This window comes from Bufo bufo, chromosome 3 (genome assembly GCF_905171765.1).
Source record: "Bufo bufo chromosome 3, aBufBuf1.1, whole genome shotgun sequence".
In the NCBI taxonomy this organism is placed as follows: Eukaryota; Metazoa; Chordata; class Amphibia; order Anura; family Bufonidae; genus Bufo; species Bufo bufo.
This window is the reverse complement of record NC_053391.1, coordinates 93,469,910-93,482,085: the sequence shown is the minus strand read 5'-3', so window position 1 is coordinate 93,482,085 and position 12,176 is coordinate 93,469,910. Positions and strand designations below refer to the sequence as shown.

Sequence of the window (12,176 nt, the reverse complement as noted above, 5' to 3'; positions counted from 1 at the left end):
CTGCAAAAAACAAGCCCTTATAAGGATATGTGAACGGAAAAATAAAAACGTTATGGCTCCAAGAAGATGAAAATGAAAGAAAAATGAAAATGCAAAAACAAAAAAAACCTCTGGAATCCTGAGGGTTAAAGCTGTCTTCAGAAACTAGTTAAGACTCTTGAGATATGGAAATGAGACAAAAATGGGAAAAACAAGCCCCTAGCAGGCCAGTCCCTAAGAAGTGCGTTCACATCTGAGGGAGGGAAATCCGGTATTTTGTTCCAGCAGAGGCGCAGACTATCGGAGTTACTGTATCCGGCGTAGCCGGTCACCGGTAAGTTTGCGACATAAATACCAGCATTCTGCCAGAAAAATACAGCGACATGCAAGGATAATAAGGGTAGGTTCACACTGCACACCCACCACAGGGAGCTTGGATTTTGTTACAGAAAAGATGCAGTTTCATTCTTTGCTTTGGAAATGAAATCTGCAGGACAAATTAACATGCTGCAGATTTAAAATCCGCAATACCAAAGCTTTTCTGCTTTTTTTTTTTTTTTTTCATATGTCGATGAGAATTCTGAAATAGATTAACTGCAGCATATTACACGCTGGTAACATTGCCTGTACTAGTTATCTCTAGTTTATAAAATGATAACCTTTAACACAAACTAAAAGACAAGTTGCAATTCGTACTCAGTTTTGTTCCTTTTTTTATTGTTTCTATATCAATAAAGCACTGACAAAAAAAAAAAAAAAAAAACTAATATGGGCATGGTCTATCTACTGTACATGTTTGTGACTCTTGCTGTGGAAACCGTCGCCACCTAGCGGCTGAGCGTCAGAATAACTTGTCCTGTCAATCCAACGTGTTGTTCCTGAAGGTGTGTTGGGCCCCTGAGTGCGTGGTAACCCGGCATGGGCCCTGCAGTACGGCTGACTCTGTGTGCGCTATACTAGGAAGGAGCTGTCTGCGCTGTGCCGCGGCATCGCATAGGTAATGACAGTGGAGCTGGATAGCATGGGGTGAGGGAGGCACAGAGCGGGACTGCACTTCTCCTTTATGGTTAGCTGCGGTACAGGAAGGGTTAAGTATGAGTGACAGGAGGCGGGGCTTATAAGTAGTCTGGCTCCACTCAAATGTAATAAAAAGTTTGTCAGCTATGAATTTCAAGATCTCTGCTGGCTGGGAATGAATTGGTGCTGAAAACACATTTGTATGTGTTGTATGACACCAGCCAGCGGCATGTCTGCCTCACAGAGCACATTATCAGTGTCTACGGTAGTTATTTCCACCAAAAAGTCCATCTGTTTCCCAAAAATAATGTTTATGTTCTGCTCGTTCACATGTTTAGTGTTTTGAGTGTTTTTTTTGTATGTTTTTTTTTTTGCAGCATTCCGTAGCATGTTTTTTTCATTTTTTTTTTATGTGCCCACATAGGATGAAAAGCCCTACATTAAAAGCTTTTTTTTTTTTTTAAAGGTTTTCACATGGCAGTTTTGAGCATTTTGGCCTTAAAAATATAAAAAATGCAGTATACTAGGTATGGATTTTTTTTTTTAGAATGTTGTTCCCGTAGACTTTTCTATAGAACTTGAAAAATACTAGACCAAATGCATGTTTAACTTATTCCACAATGGGCCATGTATCCCCCTTCTTGACAGGCAGGAGATAAAAAGTCAGTTTTTCACATTATTTCATCATTTTGATTTCCTTTTTTTTTTAATAGCACAAAGTGCAACTAAAATAAGTGTTTAAATTGTTTTGATATAGAAGACATGCAGTTTACGGGGGTGAGGCTAGAAGCAGTGGTGTGGGCTAGAAGCAGTGTGTGGGCTAGAAGCAGTGTGTGGGCTAGAAGCAGTGTGTGGGCTAGAAGCAGTGGTGTGGGCTAGAAGCAGTGTGTGGGCTAGAAGCAGTGGTGTGGGCTAGAAGCAGTGTGTGGGCTAGAAGCAGTGTGTGGGCTAGAAGCAGTGGTGTGGGCTAGAAGCAGTGTGTGGGCTAGAAGCAGTGTGTGGGCTAGAAGCAGTGGTGTGGGCTAGAAGCAGTGTGTGGGCTAGAAGCAGTGGTGTGGGCTAGAAGCAGTGTGTGGGCTAGAAGCAGTGGTGTGGGCTAGAAGCAGTGGTGTGGGCTAGAAGCAGTGGTGTGGGCTAGAAGCAGTGTGTGGGCTAGAAGCAGTGGTGTGGGCTAGAAGCAGTGGTGTGGGCTAGAAGCAGTGTGTGGGCTAGAAGCAGTGTGTGGGCTAGAAGCAGTGTGGGGGCTAGAAGCAGTGTGTGGGCTAGAAGCAGTGGTGTGGGCTAGAAGCAGTGTGTGGGCTAAAGCAGTGGTGTGGGCTAGAAGCAGTGTGTGGGCTAGTGGACGTCTTCTTTTTTCTTTTTCTTTTTTAATTTTGTTTTGCCTTTATTATTACTTTTGTGCTTTGTGTAAAGTCATACAAGACCTTTGGGGGGGATTTAAGGCTAGTTTCACATCTGCGGCAGTAAGAACAGCCTCCCTGAATTCTCCAGATCCGGCCCTGCCAGATGCAACCTGAATGTCGGCCCCATTAACTATAATGGGGTCTTGCGCAGGTCTGGATGCATTCTGGCAAAAATGCAGAGAATTGGATGGACAGAAACCGCTGCACGCTTGGGTTTGCGTCCGTCAGATTCCTGGCATTCTTTCCCTGAACTGGCGGCTGGATCACAATGCCTCAGACAGGGGCGGATTGGCCATAGACCTTACAGGGAAACTTCCCGGCGGGCCGATGCCCAGGGGGCCACCTGGGCCTTTCTCACGGCCAGCCAGTGGAAGTTTTTGGGGATGTGTTTTATGCTGTTGGCGGCACTATTTTGTGATGCACTGTGGCATTTGGCTCTGCTGGGTTGGTATAATGTGCCACAATATGGTATTGCTGGCCTCGCCTACTTGTGTTGGCTCTGCCTTTCATTAATTTGGACCGGACTACAAAACGGGGCCACTATTAGTATTTTAAGTTCCCTGTCTGCCCCTGGCCACATATTTAAAAGTAGCCTAACATTACATTATTTTAATTGCCGATTTCGGATGTAATTGGGGCTGACATATTATCCTCAGTTACAGGGGGAATACAAGCCCAGATAGGTTGTACAAGGCTGTACAGTCTCACTGCAGAGCTAATCTGGATCTTCTAAGTCCCAGCAGCTCATGCAGACACCCGGGCCCTGGTGATCACATGTATCTACAGTGCTCATTCAGTACTTGTACAGAGCAATGGATGAGGCATATACATTAATAGACCATCCCTGCCTTCTCTATGAGTAGAAAAAAAAAAAAAAACTGATCCTGTGCATAAGTTATGCACATTTGACATCTGTTTGAGCCATTTCTGTCAGAAATCAGATTTTTTAGATGGAGAAAAGTACCACATGCACCGCACAGGCATTCTTGGACATGGCGATTCCTGATATGTTTATTTTTTTTTATTGTTCATATGTTTTATTGTTCATATGTTTTATTGTTTATATTGTTTATATGTTTTTTTTATTGTTTTTATATGTTAAATTGGGAAAGGGGGGTGATTTAAACTTTTAATATTTTAGTATTTTTTACATTTGTTAAACTTTTTACTTAGTAACTATTAGCCCTCTTAGGGTTTTTTCACACTAGCGGCAGGACGGATCCGACAGGCTGTTCACCCTGTCGGATCCGTCCTGCCATTATTTTGCCGTGCCGCCGGACTGCCGCTCCGTCCCCATTGACTATAATGGGGACGGGGGTGGAGCTCCGGTGCAGCACGGCAGTGCGCGGTGAGAGGCCGCCGGACTAAAAAGTCGGACATGCAGTACTTTTAGTCCAGCTGCCTCTCGCCGTGCACTGCCGTGCTGCACCGTAGCTTCGCCCCCCCGTCCCCATTATAGTCAATAGCTATAGAAATAGCGGCGGGACGGATCCGACAGGGTGAACAGCCTGTCGGATCCATTCTGCCGCTAGTTTGAAAGTAGCCTTAGGGGGCTAATACATGGGATCTTTTGATCCCTTGTCCTGTTCACCCTAAGGCCCCATTCACACGAATGTATTTGGTCCGTATCCGATCTTCACTTTGTGCGGGTCGGATGCATACTCAACAGGGCTGTAAAAGATGCAGACAGCACACCGTTTCCGTTCCGTGGCATCCACAAAAATATAGAACATGGCCTATTCTTGTCTGTTTTACAGACAAGCATAGGACTGTTGTATAGAGGCCAGGAGGTTCCGTCCTGCAGGACCACAAAACAGGCTACACTCGTGGGCATGAGGCCTTATAGAGATCTATAAGGGGGAATAGGATTTTGACACACTCTTGCTGAGCTATGCCTTGTGCACAGCTTAGCAGGGAGGTTACCATAGCAGGCCAGGGAAGCCTCAGCTGACTCCAGGCAGTCATGGTAACTGATCGGAGCCCCACAATTTCACTGCAGGAGCTCTGATCAGAAGGCAGAGGCAACTTCATCCTTCTGCCTAACTTTAGAGATGCCGCGATCGCTGTTGATCGCATCTGAGGGGTTAAATGACAGGGTTTGGCACAATCGCTGTTCCCTGTCATTGCTGCCAGGTGCGTGCTGTATTATATGCATACCTATCGCATATGGAGCGGGCTACCTGCAGCAGCCCACTCCATACAATTGCGGGCTAATAATGCCGTACATGTAAGGGGTTAAAGCATTTTCAAGGTGTTTTTGGCCAAACAGTGTATTTTACTACCTGACCTTTTTTTAGTGGCGTTCTTTTGTATGCCTTGTAGTGAATGCCAGACTGAGAGCATGCTGTAATAAAAAAATAAAAAAATTGACCCAAAAATGCACATCAAGGGTGAAAAACTGGCATTACAAAAGAACCTCTGTTTGTCGTCCACTTAATAATTCCCAAACACTTCCATGCAACATCTGGAGCTAAACTCTGCAAAAAGCATCGGCAAAAAAAAGTACCAAACTCTGCAACAACCCTCAAAAACGTCAAAGAAACCTGTGTGTGACACCAATTTAAGGTTGGGTTCATATTTAGGTTTTTGCTGTCACATTTCTGCCCTTACGGTATATGTTTTTAGTGACTTTTTTTGCACCTGCATTTTTTGTTGTGTGTTTTTTACTTTAAAAACTCCTGCTCCTGCTGCAAGTCTATGGGAAATTTTAAATGCTATTTTTGAGGCATTTTCACATCACCTTCTCTATAGGGGAAAAACGGCATAAAGAAAACACTAGCGAGCAGGAGCATGGTGGCTCAGTGCTTAGCACTGGTGCCTCGCAGCTCTGGGGTCCTGGGTTCAAATCCGACCAAGGACAACATCTGCATTTTTTTATGTTCTCCTCTTGTTTGTGTGGGTTTCCTCTGGTTTCCTCCTACACTCCACAGACATACTGACAGGGACCTTAGATTATGAGCCCCATTGGGCGCAGCATGATACTAATGTCTGTAAAGCGCTGCAGAATATAGTAGCGCTATATAAGTGAGTATAATAAAAAGAATATTACTGATTGCTAAAAATGCCACAAGACATAAGAACATGGCAAAAACGCAGGTGGCAAAAAATAAATAAAAAATCAGTTATGATGTTACCTAATCTTTTGCAAGAAGCATGAAGGGGCAGAAGTGCTCCTCTAAACGCTATGCACCTTTGATTTTCATTGCCTCTGCTCGGTTGTCCAAGCCTGTGGGGCGTCAGTCAGCCGAGCAGAGCTGATGAAACCCGAAGATGCAGAGCACTCAGCAGCAATAATGGCCCTTAGTGTCTTTTTACAAAAGTTAGGTGTCCTTTAACCACCTCAGCCCCCAGTGCTTAAACACCCTGAAAGACCAGGCCACTTTTTACACTTCTGACCTGCACTACTTTCACCATTTATTGCTCGGTCATGCAACTTACCACCCAAATGAATTTTACCTCCTTTTCTTCTCACTAATAGAGCTTTCATTTGGTGGTATTTCATTGCTGCTGACATTTTTACTTTTTTTGTTATTAATCGAAATTTAACGATTTTTTTGCAAAAAAATGACATTTTTCACTTTCAGTTGTAAAATTTTGCAAAAAAAAACGACATCCATATATAAATTTTGCTCTAAATTTATTGTTCTACATGTCTTTGATAAAAAAAAAATGTTTGGGTAAAAAAAAAAAATGGTTTGGGTAAAAGTTATAGCGTTTACAAACTATGGTACAAAAATGTGAATTTCCGCTTTTTGAAGCAGCTCTGACTTTCTGAGCACCTGTCATGTTTCCATGTTTCCTGAGGTTCTACAATGGCCAGACAGTACAAACACCCCACAAATGACCCCATTTCGGAAAGTACACACCCTAAGGTATTCGCTGATGGGCATAGTGAGTTCATAGAACTTTTTATTTTTTGTCACAAGTTAGCGGAAAATGATGATTTATTTTTTTTTTCTTACAAAGTCTCATATTCCACTAACTTGTGACAAAAAATAAAAACTTCCATGAACTCACTATGCCCATCACGAAATACCTTGGGGTCTCTTCTTTCCAAAATGGGGTCACTTGTGGGGTAGTTATACTGCCCTGGCATTCTAGGGGCCCAAATGTGTGGTAAGGAGTTTGAAATCAAATTCTGTAAAAAATGACGAGTGAAATCCGAAAGGTGCTCTTTGGAATATGGGCCCCTTTGCCCACCTAGGCTGCAAAAAAGTGTCACACATCTGGTATCTCCGTATTCAGTAGAAGTTGGGGAATGTGTTTTGGGGTGTGATTTTACATATACCCATGCTGGGTGAGATAAATATCTTGGTCAAATGCCAACTTTGTATAAAAAAATGGGAAAAGTTGTCTTTTGCCAAGATATTTCTCTCACCCAGCATGGGTATATGTAAAAAGACACCCCAAAACACATTCCCCAACTTCTCCTGAATACGGAGATACCAGATGTGTGACACTTTTTTGCAGCCTAGGTGGGCAAAGGGGCCCATATTCCAAAGAGCACCTTTCGGATGTCACTCGTCATTTTTTACAGAATTTGATTTCAAACTCCTTACCACACATTTGGGCCCCTAAAATACCAGGGCAGTATAACTACCCCACAAGTGACCCCATTTTGGAAAGAAGAGACCCCAAGGTATTCGCTGATGGGCATAGTGAGTTCATGGAAGTTTTTATTTTTTGTCACAAGTTAGTGGAATATGAGACTTTGTATGAAAAAAAAAAAAATCATCATTTTCCACTAACTTGTGACAAAAAATAAAAAATTCTAGGAACTCGCCATGCCCCTCACGGAATACCTTGGGGTGTCTTCTTTCCAAAATGGGGTCACTTGTGGGGTAGTTATACTGCCCTGGCATTTTCCAGGGGCCCTAATGTGTGGTAAGTAGGTAAATGACCAGTGAAATCCGAAAGGTGCTCTTTGGAATATGGGCCCCTTTGCCCACCTAGGCTGCAAAAAAGTGTCACACATCTGGTATCTCCGTACTCGGGAGAAGTTGGGGAATGTGTTTTGGGGTGTCTTTTTACATATACCCATGCTGGGTGAGAGAAATATCTTGGCAAAAGACAACTTTTGCCATTTTTTTATACAAAGTTGGCATTTGACCAAGATATTTATCTCACCCAGCATGGGTATATGTAAAATGACACCCCAAAACACATTCCCCACCTTCTCCTGAGTACGGAGATACCAGATGTGTGACACTTTTTTGCAGCCTAGGTGGGCAAAGGGGCCCATATTCCAAAGAGCACCTTTCGGATTTCACTCGTCATTTTTTACAGAATTTGATTTCAAACTCCTTACCACACATTTGGGCCCCTAAAATACCAGGGCATTATACCTACCCCACAAGTGACCCCATTTTGGAAAGAATAGACCCCAAGGTATTCGCTGATGGGCATAGTGAGTTCATGGAAGTTTTTATTTTTTGTCACAAGTTAGTGGAATATGAGACTTTGTATGAAAAAAAAAAAAAAAAAAATCATCATTTTCCACTAACTTGTGACAAAAAATAAAAAATTCTAGGAACTCGCCATGCCCCTCACGGAATACCTTGGGGTGTCTTCTTTCCAAAATGGGGTCACTTGTGGGGTAGTTATACTGCCCTGGCATTTTCCAGGGGCCCTAATGTGTGGTAAGTAGGTAAATGACCAGTGAAATCCGAAAGGTGCTCTTTGGAATATGGGCCCCTTTGCCCACCTAGGCTGCAAAAAAGTGTCACACATCTGGTATCTCCGTACTCGGGAGAAGTTGGGGAATGTGTTTTGGGGTGTCTTTTTACATATACCCATGCTGGGTGAGAGAAATATCTTGGCAAAAGACAACTTTTCCCATTTTTTTATACAAAGTTGGCATTTGACCAAGATATTTATCTCACCCAGCATGGGTATATGTAAAATGACACCCCAAAACACATTCCCCAACTTCTCCTGAGTACGGCGATACCAGATGTGTGACACTTTTTTGCAGCCTAGATGCGCAAAGGGGCCCAAATTCCCTTTAGGAGGGCATTTTTAGACATTTGGATGCCAGACTTCTTCTCACGCTTTGGGGCCCCTAGAATGCCAGGGCAGTATAAATACCCCACATGTGACCCCATTTTGGAAAGAAGACACCCCAAGGTATTCAATGAGGGGCATGGCGAGTTCATAGAAATTTTTTTTTTTTGGCACAAGTTAGCGGAAATTGATATTTTTTATTTTTTTCTCACAAAGTCTCCCGTTCCGCTAACTTGGGACAAAAATTTCAATCTTTCATGGACTCAATATGCCCCTCACGGAATACCTGGGGGTGTCTTCTTTCCGAAATGGGGTCACATGTGGGGTATTTATACTGCCCTGGCATTCTAGGGGCCCTAAAGCGTGAGAAGAAGTCTGGAATATAAATGTCTAAAAAAATTTACGCATTTGGATTCCGTGAGGGGTATGGTGAGTTCATGTGAGATTTTATTTTTTGTCACAAGTTAGTGGAATATGAGACTTTGTAAGAAAAAAAAATAATAATTCCGCTAACTTGGGCCAAAAAAATGTCTGAATGGAGCCTTACAGAGGGGTGATCAATGACAGGGGGGGTGATCAATGACAGGGGGGTGATCAATGACAGGGGGGTGATCAATGACAGGGGGGTGATCAATGACAGGGGGTTGATCAATGACAGGGGGGTGATCAATGACAGGGGGGTGATCAATGACAGGGGGGTGATCAGGGAGTCTATATGGGGTGATAACCACAGTCATTGATCATGCCCCTGTAAGGCTTCATTCAGACGTCCGGATGCGTTTTGCGGATCCGATCCATCTATCAGTGGATCCGTAAAAATCATGCGGACGTTTGAATGGAGCTTTACAGGGGGGTAATCAATGACAGGGGGGTGATCAATGACAGGGGGGTGATCAGGGAGTCTATATGGGGTGATAACCACAGTCATTGATCATGCCCCTGTAAGGCTTCATTCAGACGTCCGGATGCGTTTTGCGGATCCGATCCATCTATCAGTGGATCCGTAAAAATCATGCGGACATCTGAATGGAGCTTTACAGGGGGGTGATCAGGGAGTCTATATGGGGTGATCACCACAGTCATTGATCATGCCCCTGTAAGGCTTCATTCAGACGTCCGGATGCGTTTTGCGGATCCGATCCATCTATCAGTGGATCCGTAAAAATCATGCGGACGTCTGAATGGAGCTTTACAGGGGGGTAATCAATGACAGGGGGGTGATCAATGACAGGGGGGTGATCAATGACAGGGGGGTGATCAGGGAGTCTATATGGGGTGATAACCACAGTCATTGATCATGCCCCTGTAAGGCTTCATTCAGACGTCCGGATGCGTTTTGCGGATCCGATCCATCTATCAGTGGATCCGTAAAAATCATGCGGACATCTGAATGGAGCTTTACAGGGGGTTGATCAATGACAGGGGGGTAATCAATGACAGGGGGGTGATCAGGGAGTCTATATGGGGTGATCAGGGAGTCTATATGGGGTGATCAGGGGCTAATAAGGGGTTAATAAGTGACGGGGGGGGGGGGGTGTAGTGTAGTGTAGTGGTGCTTGGTGCTACTTTACTGAGCTACCTGTGTCCTCTGGTGGTCGATCCAAACAAAGGGGACCACCAGAGGACCAGGTAGCAGGTATATTAGACGCTGTTATCAAAACAGCGTCTAATATACCTGTTAGGGGTTAAAAAAAACACATCTCCAGCCTGCCAGCGAACGATCGCCGCTGGCAGGCTGGAGATCAACTCTCTTACCTTCCGTTCCTGTGAGCGCGCGCGCCTGTGTGCGCGCGTTCACAGGAAATCTCGCGTCTCGCGAGATGACGCGTATATGCGTCCACTCGGAATGAATCAACCACCTCCAGGACGCGTCTGTGCGTACAGCGGTCCGGAGGTGGTTAAAGGGCATCTGTCAGCAGATTTGTACCCATGGAAGTGGCTGACCTGTTACATGTGCTCTTGGCAGGTGAAGGCATCTGTGTTGGTTCCATGTTCATATGTGTCCGCATTACTGAGAAAAATGAAGTTTTAATATATGCAAATGAGCCTTTAGGAGCAACGGGGGCGTTGTAGTTATACTGTCACGAGGGTATCAAGAGCCACGTCTGACTCCGTTATACCCGGGGTCAGGAGGTCGCAGCGGGTGGATGCGCGCTCTATATCTAAAGATCACGTTGTTTCTTAGTGATTGTTTTCTGTGTTTGCCTTGCTATCCTTTTTGTCTCAATCAGGGATCCGTAGCTTCTCCTCCTCAGCTGTTTCTTGTCTGCCACTCCCAACCTCCTTATATTCTCCCCTCACTCTTCTCTAGTTGCCAGTTATAGAGCTTCCTGCCTGGACATCTATACTGACCCACTGGAGTTGTGAATCCTGGTTGTCGTTCCAGAGTGCTACCCTCCGGATCCCTGTTGGGCTTCTTGTTGTCTCCTGTTGTCGCCCACCTGGGAATATATGTTGAGTCTGTGTTGTCTGTCCTCCCCTTGGTGTTTTCCCTTAGAGTTAGTGGTGCGGACTAGTGTTCCCACCGCCCTGTTCACTATCTAGGGCTCAGCTTAGGGAAAGCCAGGGCTTTAGGCACGTGATCGGCGTACGGGTGAGGAACCCGTCTAGGGACGTCAGGGCAGCCAGGTGCCAGCCGCTAGGTGAGTCAGGGGTCACCACCTTCCCTCTCACTTGGGCAGGGCCTTCCTTGTTCCCTCCCTCTGCGTCACGTATGTGATAGTCACGCCGACCGTGATATTATAACTGGCCATTACTTTTTGAAAAAATAAATAAATAAAAATAAAAAATATATTTTTTTTTTGTTGTTTTTTTTTCTCTACTTAGAATCCAATATGGATCCTATTGCTGCCTTGGCAAAACAGCTTCAAGGCCTGTCTTTGGAGGTGGCAGGATTGAAGTCGTCTGTCCTCCAACAACAGCAGCAAATGCAGCAGACCGCACCCCCAGCGGTTGCTATGGGTAACCAGGTAGTTACAGAACCCAAGGTTGTTCTTCCTGACAGATTTTCTGGGGGAAGGGACAAATTTGCGACGTTCCGTGAGGCCTGCAAATTATACTTTAAGTTGCGCCCTTACTCCTCAGGTAATGAAGAACAGCGGGTAGGGATTGTCATTTCCCTGCTTCAGGGGGACCCACAATCCTGGGCGTTCTCGTTACCCCCTGGTTCCCAGGCTCTCCGGTCAGTGGAGGGATTTTTTGGGGCTTTGGGTCTCATATATGATGACCCTGACCGAGTCGCCCTGGCTGAGTCGAAGTTACGGAGACTCCTACAGGGAGATCGGTCAGCAGAGGAATATTGCTCAGAGTTCCGTAGGTGGGCTACGGATACTCAGTGGAACGACCCGGCTCTCAGGAGTCAGTTCTGCTCTGGGTTATCTGAAAGGGTTAAGGATGCACTGGCGCTGTATGAGACCCCCCTTTCCCTTGATGCTGTTATGTCCCTCTCTATCAGAATAGATAGGCGTCTTAGGGAGAGATCGAAAATTCCTGAGCAATTGGTTACCTCTCCCAAACAACAATTAGTCTGTACTGACTTAGATGAGCCTATGCAGCTAGGCGGAACTTCTCGTCAGGTCCATCCTCCTGAGGTTCGCCGTAGGGGGGGGGCTTGTTTTTTCTGTGGGGGGAAGGGTCATTTCATTAATGTCTGTCCCTCTTTTCTCAAAAACAAAAGACCGTCGGAAAACTACTAACCCCAGGCTGTGTGGAGGATGTCAGCCGGGGGGTATATGTTTCCTCCATACGAACATCTCAATTTGTGTTACCAGCGGT

At 45.0% G+C, this 12,176-nt stretch overlaps 1 protein-coding gene across 4 annotated transcripts in view; it reads left to right on the top strand.

Annotated features, from left to right (window-relative positions):
• The first annotated feature begins 841 nt into the window (after positions 1–841).
• CTPS2 (CTP synthase 2) overlaps positions 842–12,176 on the top strand; it is a 305,004-nt gene continuing 293,669 nt past the window's right edge. For all 4 annotated transcript variants that reach the window (XR_005777445.1, XM_040423329.1, XM_040423328.1 and 1 more), the window contains exon 1: positions 842–976. The gene's annotated coding sequence lies outside the window, so the exon portion shown is untranslated. The remainder of the gene's footprint in view (positions 977–12,176) is intronic.